The sequence below is a fragment of the Ctenocephalides felis genome, unplaced genomic scaffold (assembly GCF_003426905.1).
Source record: "Ctenocephalides felis isolate EL2017-DRISC unplaced genomic scaffold, ASM342690v1 CF-g0.4_SCAFFOLD_00845, whole genome shotgun sequence".
NCBI classification, from domain to species: Eukaryota; Metazoa; Arthropoda; class Insecta; order Siphonaptera; family Pulicidae; genus Ctenocephalides; species Ctenocephalides felis.
In genome coordinates, this window is record NW_020536999.1 from 56663121 (window position 1) to 56682439 (window position 19319).

Genomic DNA, 19319 nt, shown 5'->3' on the forward strand with positions numbered 1-19319 from the left:
AAATATATTCGGCCAAAAACTCGTTTATCCGGCCCTCAATTATACGGATTCGTGATTATCCAGCGACCAATTTATTTATTTTAAAAATATAGCCGACAGAACAGTTCAAAGAGGACTTAAAATGCACTTAATAACACTAAATTACATAATACAGAATGTAACAATATTCAAAATTACTTAGAATAAGATAAAATAATAAAAGATATTCGAAAAGAAATGAAAAGGTTAACTTGAGCAGATGGAGATTATTTCATGAAGTGAAGGGTTATGAATATCTATAGTCATTGTTGATTAAGTTAAAGTTAGAAGACATAAGTGAAATAGGTGAATTTAAGAGAGAATTAGATTTAGGAGTAGGACGAATAAAAAATAATTTATATGAACAATTCGTGATATAGCAGCAATAAAGAGAAAAAATCGCTTACGTCAAATGACAATTGCCACATATTTTAAATTTAAATTAAATTTTAAATTTAAACCAAATTGAACTTTTTACCTAATTATTTGATGACTACCAAATACATATTATAAACAAATTATTATATTCGTACATAAGTACCTAAATATTTTATTCCATGATTAATGATCCAGATTTGTATTATGTATTTGTATTAAGTGTAAATAAATATGTATGTACATACATAAATGCTAATTTCTTAATAAATGTTGATTTCGTTGATAGTCATGTATTTGTAGTTTTTAATGAACACAATATTATTCTTCAGATTTTCGATTACCCGAATGCCTATCGACAACTATTAGTCTGGTTAATCAAGTTTCTCTATAGTGGCAAAAACGTTATATTAGTATGCTTCCTTTCTTTTTGCACAGGGTATCCCAGATCTCAACGTCAAGCTGAAACGTGATAATAGTATTGATCATAACCTTCATGAAAACCATTTTTAAAAAAAAATTCTCACGATGCTTGAAAAATATGAGCTTTTAAATGTAACCTAGAGATTTCGACCATTTTATGGTTAACGGTGGTTAATTTTTATTAATTTTGTTTATTTAAGCTTTGGATCTGTAATCGCAAATATTTTTAACCATTTCTAGGACCAAGATAAAAAATAATAATAAATTGCTCCAAGTTATCAAGAATTAAGATTTTTTTTTGAACCATGAATATAAAATTTTCAGAATTGGTCAACTTTGAAAAGCCCTTTTCAAAAAAAATGCCCTAAAGTGTATTGGTAAGTTTCATCAAAATTGGCGCATTTGATATTTTCAAAGTAAAAAAATGAGTATAAAATGTTATATACTAAACATTACAAACAATTACGACAATCTACATGTTCGTTGAAAAAATAAAAAAAATTGTAAAATACAAAAATACGCATTTATATTTTAAATTGTCTATTTTCTATCATAATTAAAAAAGTGATCCTCAATAATGACAAATATATCCTGAGATTTTATAGATCATGGTAGTTACGCACATGTTTTTTTAAAATATCAAAATGATTTGTACTATCAATAAATATAAATCTATATTTAAATTTCAAATACTTAATTGGGATTATTATTATTACACAATAACAGAACAAACTGTTATAATGTTATAACTCAATAAATAAGATAAGTAAATATTTGTATAAGATTTCTATGATAGAATCTCTAGATCTATAGCATATCTGAATTTCTCTTTTAAAAAAAGTAATTGTTGAATTAAAATGTTTCAAGATCAAAATTTTATTAGTTGGCTATTAAAAACTGTAACCAAACAAGTACATGATTTATTAGTAACTAAATTACCATAATTCAAACATGATTTATTAATAAATTTATTACTTATAAAATATTATTACAATCAAACGTATTTTGCGGTTTACCAACTCAATGTTGACGTTATAAATAATATTTTATTCAAATTACTCTGAATTTGATTTATGCTTTGAAGGTATAAATTAATCTAAAAACGCTATTGAAACTGCCTCCTCTGCAACTGACATTTATAAAACCAACATCGGAAATATATAATTAAAATTAATTGAATAGTTATATAAACCATAATTAAATGTAATGATCAATAGTAGCATTTAATAACTGATTTCCATTAAAACTGATTTTAATTTTAAAACATAAAAACACGTAACAAATTATGATTAAAATTAATATGCCATAAATCATTTATGGTAAATAAACCCGTAATATGTAAATTTTAATTAGTTGGTAAAAAACTGAACAGGCTTTTAAACAGATGAGCATCTTAATAAAACGAGTAAAAAATTAATTTGTTATACATATGAATATTCAAACTGCACATTTATAACCACGTCGGTTAAAAGTGAAAAATAAATATTTATAGTTAATGATAATACATAAATCTCATATATATAGTTATTCTTTTTTATAAATTTCTACGAATTTTTCTGTCTCTGATCTTTATATTTGAAACACAGGTTCATAAAAATAGAGAATACAAATAAAGATACTTTGTATAAAGGCCAGAAAGATGATTCAAGAAAACTTGGACCACGTCCAATGTTTTGGAAGAGTCCCAATGTTAATTGATCAGTTTAAATACTTACAAACTTGTACAAAAAGGCATTTGCAAGAATTGTGAAATATGTATTCAAATAGAGCCATATATAAACATGAGAATAAAGAAATGAAGTTAACTAACTATTTATTAAAGGAGACTAAATTTAATCTTCTAAAATATTAATAAAAATTAATTACAATATTTATTGATATAGACTACATCAACAAATTAATTTTTAAGTAATTAATTTTTATTAATGTAGAGAAAATTAAATTTAGTTCACTATCTACTTGTTAGTTATCTACATAATGTAGATAACATTACCATATGTTTGTAATTTTTTCTAATCATAAATATTTAAATAGGTCATAAATATAATTGTTTCATACATTTTGTTGTGCTTTAAAAGAAGTTTATTATGTTTTCTATGTAGGGGAAATATGGACAAAATGGTACATATCAATTTTATTGCGTTTATCAGGTGTTTTATGAAATTTTTACTATTTATTCATTTTTGTTCCCTTTCGAACAAAATAACATACTTATACAATGAACAAAATGACTTGCAATGAATTCTGCAAGAGCTACAGAATAGATCATTTGAGATAAAAAAAAGAATATTAAGTCAAAGGTAATTGGCTTTTAACTTCTACTCTACTGACTGACCAAAAAATTCCCCGGTAAAAAAGGGGTTTGCATTGGTTCTCTTTGGGCTCATGCATCATGTTCTGATACACCAAAAAGGACCAAAAGATTATTTTGTAAACTTGTGAAAAAAATTTGCACCTCAATATATCCTTACCCTATGTCTAAGTTCATAAGTAATGTCCATATAAATGGACATTGGATAATATGAACTTGGACAAATTATGGACAAAATGGGTTTTGTAATTGGTTGCATTTTTCCTTTATAAATATGTTAATTTTTCCTTTATAAATATGTATAGTTCGTACTTAATTATAAGACTGTTTCTGGTATTCAATGAACCAAATATTGAAACTCACAATTAGTTATGAATTGATACTAATAAATAAATATCATTAAAAAACAAAACACCGTGTAATTTTGTCTGTACTTCCCCTACATGTTTATTAGTTCAGTTAATATCCTATATAACATTCAGATAATATCTGGAAACTTTCACTAAACGCAATTCGTCTAGCATTTTACGAGATCATTTTTCACTGGTGGTCGTCATAAAATATCACTTGAGATACGACTTACAAGTACTTTTAACTTTTTATTTATTTAACCCGGTATAGTAAAAAAACATTCCAGACAAACAAAGGCAATCGAAATTATTTTATGATAACAAATTAAATCCTGATAAAAATCCGTATGCCAATTAGTGGGCGTTCATTAATCACGTGATCGCTTTTTAAGGATTTTGGGCCCCTGTACCTTGGTGATACTTAGTGATATTTAAATTCATCCCCCCCACCAAACATCACGTATATTTTTAGTACCTAGAAAATATCGTGTTTTTTTTTTATTTTTTTTGAAAAATTTTGGATTTTTGGATTCACCTATCCCTCGCTTTACACCGTGTAATTCGAAAAATTCACTTAAATATGAAAAAACTGTGCTAAAGTTAAATCTACTATAAAAAAGTCCTTTTTGTCAGTTTTTAACATGATGAATAACAAACACATTGAACGAAAAAGGAGTATTAATACGTACATTCAATATCATTAATAAATTTACGCTATCAATTATATATAAACACTAATTAAAAGAAAAGTTTGAAAACGATGATGCTCTTTAGTTTTGGTATTTCAAACGAACTAGCTTATACACACATAAAATTTAGTTTTGATCATAAAACGGGGAGTTCCCATCTTATCTACAGATTTCCATGATAGACATAGACTACTAAGTAACTGTAACATACATTTTAGAGCTGTTTTAGCGATCTAAGCGCGTAAGCGCCGCGTCGTAGTTTTACGTGTAAGCATTGATACAGAACCCATATAAATGTACGCAAAATTTGCACTTATTATTATAATCTCTATAAAATATCTGAGCATATGATGTGCATATATATAATGATGATATTTGACCGCCAAATGGCATAATTTTTTACTTTTTTATTGGATCTCTGAAAACGCTGGACCTGCCTTCCCAAACATTGCACCAGTTGTTCATTTCGTTAAAGTAAAATGTTTTTTTGAATTACTCAAATTAGACGCTTCATTCTCTCAAAAACTGAAAATTAGCATTTCCCTCATCAATAGCAATCGAATGTTTTTTGTATTATTTAAATCGGTTGATCCGTGTTCTCAAAATCGTCGACGAAAAATTGTATCCGCGACATACACACACATACACATCCATTTTATTAAGGCATGCCAAAATGTTCAGAAACTTTTGAAACGTAAGTAAAGATACATAAAAATTTTCATTTTCTATTTTTTGCGATTACTATAACTTACTCCAAAGAAAGTTAATAATGAAAATGTTATTGTAGTTATAAACAAATTATAACTTATTATTTATAAAATCGTATAAATGCAAAATTAAAATATTTAGTTAACAAAATATTTCCAAAAACCGTGTGAGATCGAAAACGTTTAAAACGAATACCGCGTAATATGGGGGATATGTGTACTTGCATTAAAATGCCTTAAACAATATTTAAAAAGCTAATTTTCACCCGCAGTTAGATGCGTTTAGCGTTTAAAATAAGTGTTAAAATTGTGCTCCTTTGATAAACACCTCTAAACAGTAAACAGTAGTAAAATATTTAAATATATACACGGTCTCACACACGAAAGAATATGCTAATTATGTGTGTGAGAACAAAAATGAATTAGTTTCTCTTACAAAGCGTTACACGAAATGGCATTTATGAATCGCTGACAGATACAAAACATTCAAGTTACAAGAACCGTGTCTTATCTGCCTCGGTGGTTTACAGTTACAACGCTTGTTTGTACAATTACACAATTTAAAATAATTTGCTTGTATAAAATATTGTAAAATAATTTATGGATTATATCTATAAAAATATCAGTGAATCGTAACTTTTATTACGAGCTTTATACCGCAATCATTATTTCATTTATATTATTGCAAATAAGCTTTTAATGATTCGTTGAATAAAAGAATATATTGTTTTTTTATTAGCCATTACTACATGTGTTAGGTTTATGATATAAATTGAATTATTAATAAAACAGAGATAAAAATAAATGAACACGACTGATGGCATCAAACAACATGAAACGAATATAATCCATATCAAATGAATTTTACAATTCTGATTTAATGCAATCATATTATTTTTCCACAATTAACTTCCCGTTAGGTAAGTTATAGTAATCGCAAAAAAATCGAAAATAAAAATGTCTATATATCTTTACGTTTCAAAGGTTTTCCAACATTTTGGCATACCTCAGAAAAAATAGATATGTTTGTGTGTGCGTTTTGTATATCCGCATTTTTTCGTCCATGTTTTCGGGCGCACGGATAAGCCGATTTGAATGGTTCAAAAAACATTCAATTCCTATTGATAGGGAGATGTGCTGATTAGTTTTTGGCAAAGGCAGGTCCTTGCCTTTTCCAAGATACAAAGCTAAATGTGCAAAAAAATGGCAGTTTTTGAGAGAACTATGCGTCCGATTTGAATTATTCAAAAAACTTTCTGCTTCTTTTGACAAAATAAATGCTTTTGGGGATAAAAATATTTCAAAATTCTGGCAAAAATTCTAAAGCATACTATAAACATAATTTAAATATATAATTTTAACTTTGTAGTTCAGTTTTAATTATTTCTATAAATATTAGACAATGTTACATCGTATTTATAATAATCTGTTTGAAAACATTTAATATTCCTTGAACATTTCGTTACGGTACGGGAAGTTCCAGCAATTTATTTAATTTTTATTCGTAAACGAAAATTGGAGCTCAGTTTTCATATTTTCTTAAGAATTTTTGCTATGTTGTATAAATCCAATTGCAGTAGAGCGAAAATTATTAATATTATAAATGCTACGTTATAGTATGTTTACTATAATCATAAAATTTATTTATTGCTATAGTCATAAAAAAAAAGATATTCCGGCTGAATGATCAAACAATCTAAAAGTCTTGAAACAGTATTATTTGGCAACACAATGAAATGAACTCAGTAGTTTCCAACCTGTGGGGCGCGTGGCTGTTGCGAGAACGGGGTACAGTTATTTCCAAAATACTATTTTCGAAAATAAACCAAAAATATTAAATGATATAAAACAGTGAAAAAGTATGTAATTATTTTTTATGTATATTTTATATAATATTTCATATTAAATAATAGTAGCATAATTGTTGACAAAATTTAAGAGGGTGCAACTTTTTTTTATAAGAAAGAGGAGCGCGGTGTAAAAAGTTTGGAAACCATTGAGTTAACTAAAAAAGTTAAAATATAAATTATTGATTATTAAATACAATACAATGTATAAGCAAAGTAAGCTTCAATAGATTTTTCTTCTTTTACACAGAGATTTGTAAGATATACGTAGAACGTATGGTTTTAAAAACAATACAAGTATCTATGCAATTTTCAATTGTAAATTAAACAGCAATATTAAGTTGAAAACTAGCTGTAAGTGGAATTCTGTCTTAAGGCAATTAAGGCATCGTGCCTTAAGGCAAATTGCTGGAACTTCCCGTGCCAAAAATTATTATTTTTTTAAAAACGATTAACATTTTTGAAAAAATTTCACTTCGAAAAAATAAGATTTTTTAGAAATTTTAAATCGGACAAAAAATTACTTTTTTTTGAAAAAAAAAATTTTTTTTTTAAAAATTTTTAAATAATTTTTTTTATAAAAATTTTTTTTTGGAAAAAATGTTGTCTTCATTTTGATATATTTTGGAAGATCTGAACTTTTTTTCAAAGCAATCTTTAACTGCATAGAGACGAAATATAGAAGCGCGTAAGCGCCGCGTCGCTGTCTAACGGAAAAACAATAGTACGGAACCCATAGGAATGTAAACAAAACTTATACTTATTGTTAAAATCTCAATAAAATATCTGATAATTTGATATGCATATGTCTAATGTCTAATGATTATTGTTGACCGCCAAATGTTATTTTTTTTAGTTTTTTTTACTAGATCTCCGAAACCGCTAGACCTATCTTCATGAAAATTTGATCAAATCTTCATCTTGTTAATACAAGTAAAATGTTTTTTGAACTATACAAATCGGACGCTCCGTTCTCTTAAAAACTGAGTTACCGTTTTTGGCACTTTTTGCCCCGTATCTCCGGAACGGCTAGAATGTTTTTTGAATTATTCAAATTGCTTCATCCGTGTTCCCGAAATCGTCGACGAAAATTTGTATCCGAACACACACACATGCACGCACACACACACACACACACATACATCAATTTTCTCCAAGGTATGCCAACATATTCAGAAACCTCTCAAACGTGAAGATATATAAAAATTTTCATTTTCGATTTTTTTGCGATTACTTACCCTATGGAAAGTTAATTATAAATAAATCAATTTATCATCTCCAGAACATTAACAATCGTCATTTCATTTCGAATCAAATTCCAAAAAAAAAAATAGTTGCCAAATTTACACAAAATTGAAAAAGTGCTCCAGTACACAAACAGTCTAAACGCACTTGGGTAAACATTTGTACCAGAGTGGCGCTTAGACTGTTCTTAGCTTGGGTGATTTTTTGAATTTTTAATCGAAAATTACAAAAAAATTTTTTTGAAAAAAAAATTAGAAACAAAAATTTTTTTTTCCAAAATCAATTATTTTGTTGAAAAAAGCAGAAAGTTCTTTGAATCATTTAAATCGGACGCTTAGTTCTCTCAAAAACAGCCATTTTTTTTAAATTTAGCTCTGTATCTCCGAAACCTCTGGGCCTACCTTTGCCAAAAACTAATCAGCACATCTCCCTATCAATAGGAATCGAATGTTTTTTAAACCATTCAAATCGGTTGATCCGTTCTCTCAAAAACTCGCTTTCTATTTTTTGCACTCTTTGCTCCATATCTCCGTAACTGCTGGACCTGCCTTTGCCAAAAACTAATCAGCACATCTCCCTATCAATAGGAATCGAATGTTTTTTAATCCATTCAAATCGGTTGATCCGTGCGCCCGAAAACGTGGACGAAAAAACGCGGACATACAAAACACACACACACACACACACACACACATCCATTTTTTCTGAAGTATGCCAAAATGTTCAGAAACCTTCAAAACGTCGAGAAATGTAAAAATTTTCAATTCCGATTTTTGGACGATTACTATAACTTACCCTACGGGAAGTTAAAAATTAGAATTAACTAATACTTCGTATCACATCAACCAAACTGTTATCTGAATACAGACCTCTAATTTACTTATTATTAGTGTTCAAAATTATATTCTTCATAATCAGAAATAGAATAAAAATCATAAATGTAATCATAAGGAAACTCACAACGTTTGAATTATGTGCAATTTGCTCTCACATTATAGATTTTTGTAACATTAGTTAACTAGGGATTTATTATTCATATAATTGGACCTATGGCATATCAAGCAAATCAATACAGCAATCTATTTGCTGAAGGATTATTAACTTTCATTTTATTTCCATTATATTTCAACAGTAATCAGAATTATGTGTTCTATTAGCTTTTTTTGTTGTCCATTCCTTAAAATAGTGTTTCGAGAAGGAGACCCAGTAGTTATTATTTACACCATTATCTTTCTGCTGAGATTATATTACACATATTTCTAATAGTGATGAAAATGTATATTGCAGCAATGCCCCGAAGAGCTAATTAAAATGAAGAAGCTAAACTTAAAATCAAATTTGAGAATTATATTCGTAAGTATAAATCTGCTGTATTCGTAAGTATAATCTGCACCACTGCTTTCTTTAAGTGAAGGTGAGGATTGCACCCGGAACCATCTATTGCCAAAAACCATGTTCTTACCACGAAGCTCAACTTTCTTATAGCCTAACAGACTTTTCACTACATCTAAGGTCGTGCCAATTCACTACTTGCTCCTGGTATTCTAACCTTTCAAAAACGGTGTTATCATTGTACAGATTCCATACATCTCATTAATATGATCTGATGAACATACGTCAAGCCTTTACGAGTAATTGCGATCGTTTTGTAAACAGAAACCATTTTTGCTACGTGCCGAATGCGGCGGCTTGTGACCGTGGCATAAATGTACATTTAGCCGTATACTGCAGTATCATCATTATTGCAGAATTTGCACTTAGTCACTGTTGCATGCACTTCACAACATCTGCAGAAGTCTACGCGCGCCTTGCTTTACGAATGCCACGTCCGCAGCAACCAAGGTAGTAATATAATAATTAATTTTTCAATTGACCAGTTCCCCAAATGGTGACGGGAAATATGTTCAGAACCTTTGTCTATAAAGATTTGCAAAATTTTAATTAATATGACAAGTGCCATTTGACTTTGGGGCCAATTCTCGGATAAAAAAGAGCGTAACATAGTGTTGCCATAACAACGCCTGGTCGCACAGCAAATACATAGCATTTTGACAGTTTTTACTAAAATTTGATAATTTTCACTAAAAATTTATATGTAGAAAAGGGACCACTGAAACTTCCCGTACCAAACATTAAAATTTTTAAAAAAGATTCAATTTTCTTTTAGAACTCTGAAAAAATCTATTTTTGAGATTTTTAAATTTTTTGAAAAGTCGCATATATTTCACTTGTTTTATTAAATCTCCTAAACCGCTAAACCTGTCTTTCCAAAAATTTCATCATTTCTTCATTTCGTCAATACAAATAAAATGTTTTTTGAATCATACAAATCAACCGCAGCCGAAAATTTGTATCCGCACACACACACATACACACGCACACATATACACACATATAAATCAATTTTTTCTAAGGTATGCTAAAATGTTCAGAAACTTTTAAAACGTGAAGATACATAAACATTTTCATTTTCGATTTTTGTAACTGCGATTAATGTAACTCACCCTATGGGAAGTTCAAAATACTATGTTCGTTACTATCAATAAAAAAATCTTAAAAAGTATGAAATCTAAAAACTTTTAGAGACCATAATTGACTTTTTTTTGTTCATTTCTCTGATTGAACAAAAAATATATAAACCAAATACATTATGTATTAGTAATAGAACGATATGCCGAGTACTAAAGTTTTCAGTATCATTACAATCGATTGATGCGCTCTCAAAAATCTTATTTGAATCATTCTTAAGCTATTAGGATCTAGTTGAGGTTCAAGTTTAGGAACTAATCTCAAAATTAGGAAATATTTGAGTTCGTATAATATGGATTGATTAGGGGTAACTCTCCAAAGAAAGCCTTAATTCCTTATAATATAATTTCTATGGGGATATGATTATGACGCTAGTGAAATTTTTGAGTCTATATGGTGGGAGTGCATCTACTTTCCCTATTGAATCTATTTTTAAATCGCGGTGTATAATTTTGTTTTATATGTACTTCAAAAACTAAAATCTCATTAACTCCTCCGAAGTTGTTAAACCTGCCTTTCATTTTAAAACTCTTCGTCTATACAAATCGAATGTTTTTAGAATTATTCAAGTCGTTTGATCCTTTCTCTTGAAAACGTGAAAGAGAAGTTGTTTCCGAACATACAAACATAAATATAAAAACATTTTTAATATATTAAAGTTTATATAACTCAAACTAGCCTTTTCACCATTGGAAAGCCCTGAATTAGTAACTAAATTTTCAATATGACTTGATTCATTTACGTTATTAGCCACCGCAAGAAATGTTATGAAAGCCATTTAAAAACATTTCGATTAATTTTGTACATGGTCGACGAGGTTCAAAAATATCAAGTTGAAGTATTATTATTTTTACTGAAAGTAAAGTCTTGTTAACATTTTAATCGAGAGAAAAAAAAGAACATTGAAGATCGTTTATGAGCATCTATTTACAAATATAGAATTGCTTGCGCAACAAAGCAATTTAAAACTATATTAGTCATAAAATAATTTATATATCTTCTCAAATGTGAACAATAGTATTCATCGTTTGTGATAAATTACAGAAACATAATACGCGAACGACGAATGTGGTTCTATTAAGTATCTTATATTAAGATTTAATATTTTTTTCATTTCCTAAAATATTTGATTCCGATTTATTGGCTGATTTGATTAACTTTCTTAATATTTTATATTTCAAAAAATTCCAATGAAAACATTAAAACGTCATTCGATAAATTTTAGTAAAATTGTTATTGATTATTTGATCATAATATATGTACGAAATATTAACGAAATTTTGTATTAACAAATTGCGTACACATTTGGGTAACACGTATGTGCAAAGGTACATATTTACACAAATAGAGAAGGAAAAATTATTGATGTAAGTAATTCAATGAATTCAAATATTACTCATTAACTTAGCTGAAGTAATTTTTCTCAATAATGAATGAAATTGTAATCAATTGTATGTAAAAAAAAACTAAAATCAATTAATTTAAAATCAAGGGTTCGGTTGTAGGTAAGCGGCTAGAATAACGGGATCTGAATCAGAGGTCCGGGGTTCGATAACCGCTTCGAGGAGCTTGATGTCGAGCAGTGACAGTGGTTTTTACTTCGAAATATTAATAGCAATATGTTTCCAAGTGAAAATAGCCCTTATCCGGCATTGCTGCTTCAGCAAATATTCACCCTATTACAGACATTGTTTTAATAAAATTGATCACACGGAGATGGACAACTGTTTGGGTTGCCATCTATAAAACTGACGTAGAATTAAGTCAAATAAGCACAAAGGCTTAAGGGCTTAAGGACTTAAGTTCAGATTGCTATTCAAATAATATAAAAAAAATCATATTATAATATCATATTTCCGTTAAAAAGTGAAAAGAGTCTAACAATAAGAAGAGACTATAGACAGTGCAACAAACAATATATATTTAATATTATTTGTATTTATTTACATATTTTTTTAGTTATTTATATTCGAAATGATCAATAAAATTTAAGTGCACGAAATAAATAAATAAAATAATTTATTCTACAATAAACTTATTTTGTCTTCAGAAAGGATTATTTCATACATGACGTTCGTTTCTATTTCTCGATTTTGATCAATAAAGATTTTTTTTAAATAATTTAACATTTTAGTTTGTTCGAAATGTTCCATAACATTCAACAAATAATATTTCATTTTACCTCATTAATGAATCAAAAATGATATAAAACCCACAAGAAAAACATTATATTCGTAAAATTCTCAACTGTACAATATGCATGAATTAAAAAAAACACAATGGTTAAAAAACTACATACATTATTTCACATTACGTATAATTTTAATCCTTCAGTTCATTACAACGCTGTCATGAATGTTGATCGTTTTGTGCCGACTGACAAAACTACATATTATAATCTAGTACAGAGTAATCGCTACCATACAAAAGTGTATGTATTCCCAAAACAGATACGTCCCGCTGGGCGCCGGTGCCGAGCTTAGCATGGGGTTTGGGCCGGTGGTCGTGATTTATTCACAAACGGCGAACACGTTAACGTAGGGCAAAGGAAGGAAAGATGCGGACAAAGGCTGCTCTATATATAGAATATTGAGGATATCAGAGAAATAATATTAACATTAAAAATATCAATAAAAATTTGGATAAACGATGAAGTTTGTAAAAATTATTAATTTGTACAAATTTTAAAAGAAAAATAAAGAAATATTGTAAGAAAATTGAAGACAAAGAAGACTGAAAAGTTATATAAAGATATTTTATTTATAATAGATATTTTATTAGTGAAATAGTCAAATGAAATGTATATATAAAATATGAAAACTGTTTTCATAATCTCTCATACCAGGCACCTCTGTCTGTCTGAGATATGAAAATAATATATATATATATATATATATATATATAAAAATAAAAATAAAAATTACAGGACTTAATTGAAACTAGTGGCGTACCGCATTGGCCCTTCTTTAAATCGTTCAATGTTAAAATATGACAAATAGAAGAAAATGCATTTAGTCATGGTTCAGTCCTCCACAACTATTTGTTTATTTCCACTTTCAACACAAAAAATGAAGAAAATGCATTTAGCCATTCACTTTTTAAGGCCAATTGCTACCGAAATTGAACCCAATCATTCCAATCGGTTGATCCGTCGAAATCGTCGAGAAAAAAAATTGTATTTGCACATGCATATATTCACATATACACATCAATTTTTTCTAAGTCATGCCAAATTGAAACGTAAAGATTTTTTTGCAATTACTATAACTTATCAGGAAATTATTAAATATATTTTTTAGAAAGTGCTGTTAAATACATATGTATGTGATTTTATTCGGCATGATTTTGAGTCAAAGTATTATGTTTATAGAATGACTTTATAACAGCTCCATATGAATGAAAAATATAATATTTACATCTATGTTGTAAAAAATGAAACATAGATATATATGCCAGGCATTTTTAAAATGAAAATTTCATTTTCTAGGCGACTATAAATTATACCCATGTTAATAAAATACCTTAATAAATGCTATGACTTCATATGAAATAATAAATACATACTAGGTACCTGCTGAAGGTAAATTTAGTTTCATTGTACTTTTATTAATTGAATAAGTTTATAAATATTTTTATAAATTGAAGAGCTATGACAAAATTTATGAATATCTCTATAAATTAAAACGCAATTACCAAAAATCATGTGGAAAATTTAAATCTTGAATCCAGCTGATCTACGACGTTACCTATATATTTGGCTTCGTAGTACTTTTTATTATTTGAATAAGTTTGTAAATAATATTTAGATACTTATTAAATATCTTTATAAATTAATCCTCTATGAGCCCGCGTAACTTTCGGGTCACATTCAATTTTTTGATGTTTTATCAAATAATTATGGTATCGTGAATTTACGCATAAATATTAATTCTAAAACAAGTCAAGACAACTGGACTTTTCAACCTGAAATAACATTTTGATATAAAGAAGTGCAAACATTATTGGCCGCTGTAACTTGAAAGTTCCATAATTCAAAAAAAAAAAAAAAATTAAACATAATTCTTTGTTTTTATTATCAATATAGGCTTATAAATATTAATTTTTTGTTCGCCTTATTGTTTTTGGATAAAAAACAAAATATCGGTACTTAGAGGGTTAAATAGCTTCATATATATAGTTGATAAGCGTTGAAGTTTGTAAAAATTATTGATTTTTAGTAGACTTAATTGAAACTAGTGGTGCACGGCATTTTGCTTTAAGACAAATTGCTACTGAAATTTAACCGAATCATTCCAATCGGTTGATCCGTGCTCTAGAAATCGTCGACAAAAACTTGACTTAGAACGTGAGTTGAAATCTTGGATCCAGTTGATTATAAAAGCGAAGATCTAGTATATTTAAATAGTATTTTTAATAAGTGTGTTTACATTGTTGTAAGTTGTTTACATTAGTATCCTCTAATTCAATTTCATTTTCGCCCCCGGCCCTGGGGTTGCTCATCTGTGACTTCGGCATACGCAGATTCCACCCCTTGTATAAAATCTACCATTGTTCTCTCTAACAGTCGCCCTCGAGTATTTTCTATTTTTTTCCAAAGGGAGAGTCGAGCTTAGCCAGTCTCGGTGGCATATTTATTCGCATTCCCGATTCTGCAAACGGCGGTAACGCTGCAGATTTCAGAATTAATAATACAATTACGTGAAAGCTTATACGTTCGTCTGAAAGCAGCGAGTAATAAATATTTAATGAGCGCGGGGCGGTTCAAGTCAGAAACTTTTGGCGAATCGTTTGAAGAGCAAGAAGATCGATATCGACGAAAAACATTTACTTCAAGATGTCAATGGGGTGCGGAAAATGTAGAATTATGAACTAGCATTCAATATAAAAATATTGCTTGGATAAAACTTTACACGAAGGGTTCAGCACGCGTACCTATCTAAACAAGAATCAAAACTAGTGGGATGTATGGCATCGTGCCTTAAGGCAAATTGCTGGAACTTCCCGTACCGTAACGAAATGTTCGAGGAATACTGAATGTTTTCAAATAGATTATTATTAATTACAATATTGATTATTGTCTAGTTGAAACATTGTCTAATATTTATAAGAATTATATAAACTGAATTGCAAAGTTGAAATTATTTGTTTAAAGTATATTAGAACTATAGTCAGAATTGAAAATAAAATCTGAATTATTTTCCATATACAAAAAAAAGAGAAAATGATACCATTTTTTTTTCAAAATCCATTATTTTGTTAAATCAAGCTGAAAGTTCTTTGAATCATTTAAATTGGACGCTTAGTTCTGTCAAAAACTGCCATTTTTTGCACATTTAGCTCTGTATCTTCAAAATGGCTGGGCCTGCCATTGCCAAATACTAATAATCTCTTCTCCGAAGCATTACTAATTGAACGTTTTTTAGATCATTCAAATCGGATGCTCCGTTCACTCAAAAACTCGATTTCTATTTTCTGCACTCTTTGCTCCGTATCTCCGTAACGGCTGGACCTGCCTTTGCCAAAAACTAATCAGCTCTTCTCCCTGTCAATAGGAATCGAATGTTTTTTGAACCATTCAAATCGGTTGATCCGTGCGCCCGAAAACGTGACTGGAAATTTGTATCCATACATACATACATACATACACACACACACATCCATTTTTTCTGAGGTATACCAAAATGTTCAGAAACCTTCAAAAGGTCAAGAAATGTAAAAATTTTCAATTTCCATTTGCGGCCCATTACTAAGTTAACTAGTGGTGCATGGCATTGTGGCTTAAGAGAAATTGATGATAGTATATAAAGTGATTTTAAAAAATCTGATGTGCATATGTCTAATAATCATTTTCTTTAAATCTGGTAAAAAAAAATTATTGGATTTCCAAAACCGCTGGACCTGTCTTCCTAAATATTTAATAAATTCTGCATTCTGACAATACAAATGAAATGCTGTTTGAATTATTCAAATCGGATGCTCCATTCTCTGAAAAACTGAATTGTCATTTTTAGCACTTCTGAACGCATCAAAAGAAAACGACCTATCGGTTGCATCAAACACGTAGATATGACATTCGTATGTTTATGTTTTTGACTCTTTATTCATTTATTTATTTAATTTTATTTTACTTTCTTTTCTTTTTCTTTTTTTATTGTTACTTCATTTATAAGACACTATTTTTATTATGGACTGAGTCCATTAGTATTTATCTTTTCAATCGACACAAAAAGAGATAGCAATGGCTAAACTCTATTTTAGTCATAACATAGCATATTGTCATTCATAATTACTAAATGTTTTTTGTATTTTATAAAACAGATTGTAATTGAATCTTGGGAAATGAAAAAATAGCACTTTTTGTCTAGTATCTTCAAAACGGCTAGACCTGTTTTAACAACTAACAAGTCTCTTTATCAATAGGAAACGACTGCTTTTTGAATCACACAAATCGATTCAACCGTGCTCTAGAAAATATCTACGAAAAATTGTATCCGCAGATGCATACATACTACACGCATACGCACACACGCACATGCAGTTCAGTATTAGAGTCCGACATACCCAGACAAAAGACCTAGTATGTAATACATAAAGGCATTATCTTCGCTATACAAAAAAAACATACATCCATTTGTTCTAAGGTATACCAAAATGTTTAGGAACCCCTGAAACGTTAAAATATGCAAAAATTTTCAATATAAAAATATTGCTTGGATAATAAATTTTCATTTTCAATTTTTTTGTGATTACTACAACTTATTCTGCTGGAAGCTAAAAATCAATATCAATATTCGTGATGCAGCGTGACACAATTTCATATTAACTTGCTAATGTGATAAACTTTCAAATTACTGCTCTTGCATGCAATTAATATTCAACATTGTTAATTAATAATCATCAGGCAGCAGATACTCCAAATATTTAGATTGAAATTAATTGTTATTACCATGTACATAAAATTTAGACATGAAATATTAATGCATTGCAATGTGAGTGACGGATTTAGGTATTTCACTCATCATTATAAAAGAACTAATTGCTTGAAAAATACATTAGATCAGGGTGTAAGTAGCATTTTGAATTAAGGATTAATAGACTTAGTCGATAAAAATTGAGATTTAGCTATTCAGTTTGTTTCGAAAATCTTCTAAATTGTAAAACCCCGGTGCCTATCCTATAATACTAATACCATATATTGTATAAATTGATAATCTGTAATTTAGTGAAAAAATAAAAATGTGTCTTACGCCTCCTCAAAGCCATATTTAATAAGCAACGAATCATAAAATATAATTTACAAAATATTGTACAAGTTAAAGTAAATAGAATATAATTTAAAACACAAATGTATTTATCTATATATTATAATTATACACCTGTTACATAGCAGTTTAATTATCCTTCTATAATAAGCAAAGTTATTAGGAAACATTGTAGTTGTTAAGAAGTAAATTTTCTATTTATATATACTGGGTGTATATATTTATGAAGTGTAAATAAAAAACAGTCCCGCGCAATAAATAGAAATATATAATGAACTATTTACTCGCTTTAAATGAGTTTATGCTCAATTCTATTACGTTTGCATATTAAATAATTATTATTAAATTATCTTTGTTAATAGTCGATTACTTGCATATAGAAAGAAAAATTGGAGTCATAAATCATGCTCTTTATATCGAAATAATTATACAGAAACTCTCAGCAAGCTTTTCTTTCCTTATTAAGGAACAAAAATGGTCATTAATATCCAACTAGCAAATATTATCAACTTTTTCTTAAAGCTCGTTAATAACTCCATAGTGAATTTCTAGGTTCTAGTGTTAACGATCAAAAACTTCTGTAAATATGATCGCTATCGAGATATTCATAAAACGGCACTTTCCAACTTAACTTTTAGTAACGATTCGCAAAACTTTTTATCGATGTTTGAAAAGTTATATTTCCGATTTAGTTAATGCCTCAATATTCGTTTACGTTTACGTAGAAAATCAGTATTGGGGGTTGCAGATGTTACGGGATGTACTTTTTCTATATTGAAAATTGATTGGTGTATAAAAGTATCAAATTCTAGTTATGACGATGTATTTATTAAGCAAAATGCATAGTTTAAAAATAATCATTATAATTATCAGCAGTTATGTAAAGAGGTTCAAACTGAGGCGTCAGGCGATGACAAAATGCAATTTAATTTATATTAAAATTTATTAATTAACGTTTATATCATTCCTCATAATAAATATGAATAAATGACATTAAAACAATAATAAATGGAAGAATATCCATGATTAAGTGTTGGTATACGCTTTTGTAAACCGCAAAATATTCAGAGGCATTCGGATTATTTCCGTTTGGGATGGTAGAGCACCAACCCCTTCTTCATATATTCGCATCAGGGTAGTAAAACTACAATATTTGACCAGTTAACTGTGATTGACGAATATACTCGTCATGAAGTGGCAAAATTTTATGTATTAGTAAATTCGTCATGCATATAAAATAGTCACTATTTGCTATTTAAATTATAATTTAAAAAAAAAACACATATATTCTGAAATGTTGCTTAGAATATTTTGAGGCTATGACTGAGAATAAGTAGTTGTAAGTTGCGTTATACCTTAAAGGCCCGTTGCATGAACTTCCCGAAATATGGAAATAATATACTTAATCAATAAAAAGTAAGGTTTTGCTATTGAAATAACATTTTCTACTGCTTATTTTGGACAAAGTATTTGCTTTTCATCAAAAACTATTTTTATTTTCTTACATTTTCATGTAAAATATTTCAATAAATTTAATCCACTCTAGTTTAATGCATGTGCAAA

At 28.7% G+C, this 19319-nt stretch overlaps 1 protein-coding gene across 1 annotated transcript in view; it reads right to left on the reverse strand.

The window, feature by feature from the left end:
* The window catches only part of LOC113386326 (autism susceptibility gene 2 protein homolog), a 152505-nt gene that overhangs the window by 64634 nt on the left and 68552 nt on the right, over positions 1 to 19319 (reverse strand). The gene's annotated exons all lie outside the window — the stretch shown is intronic.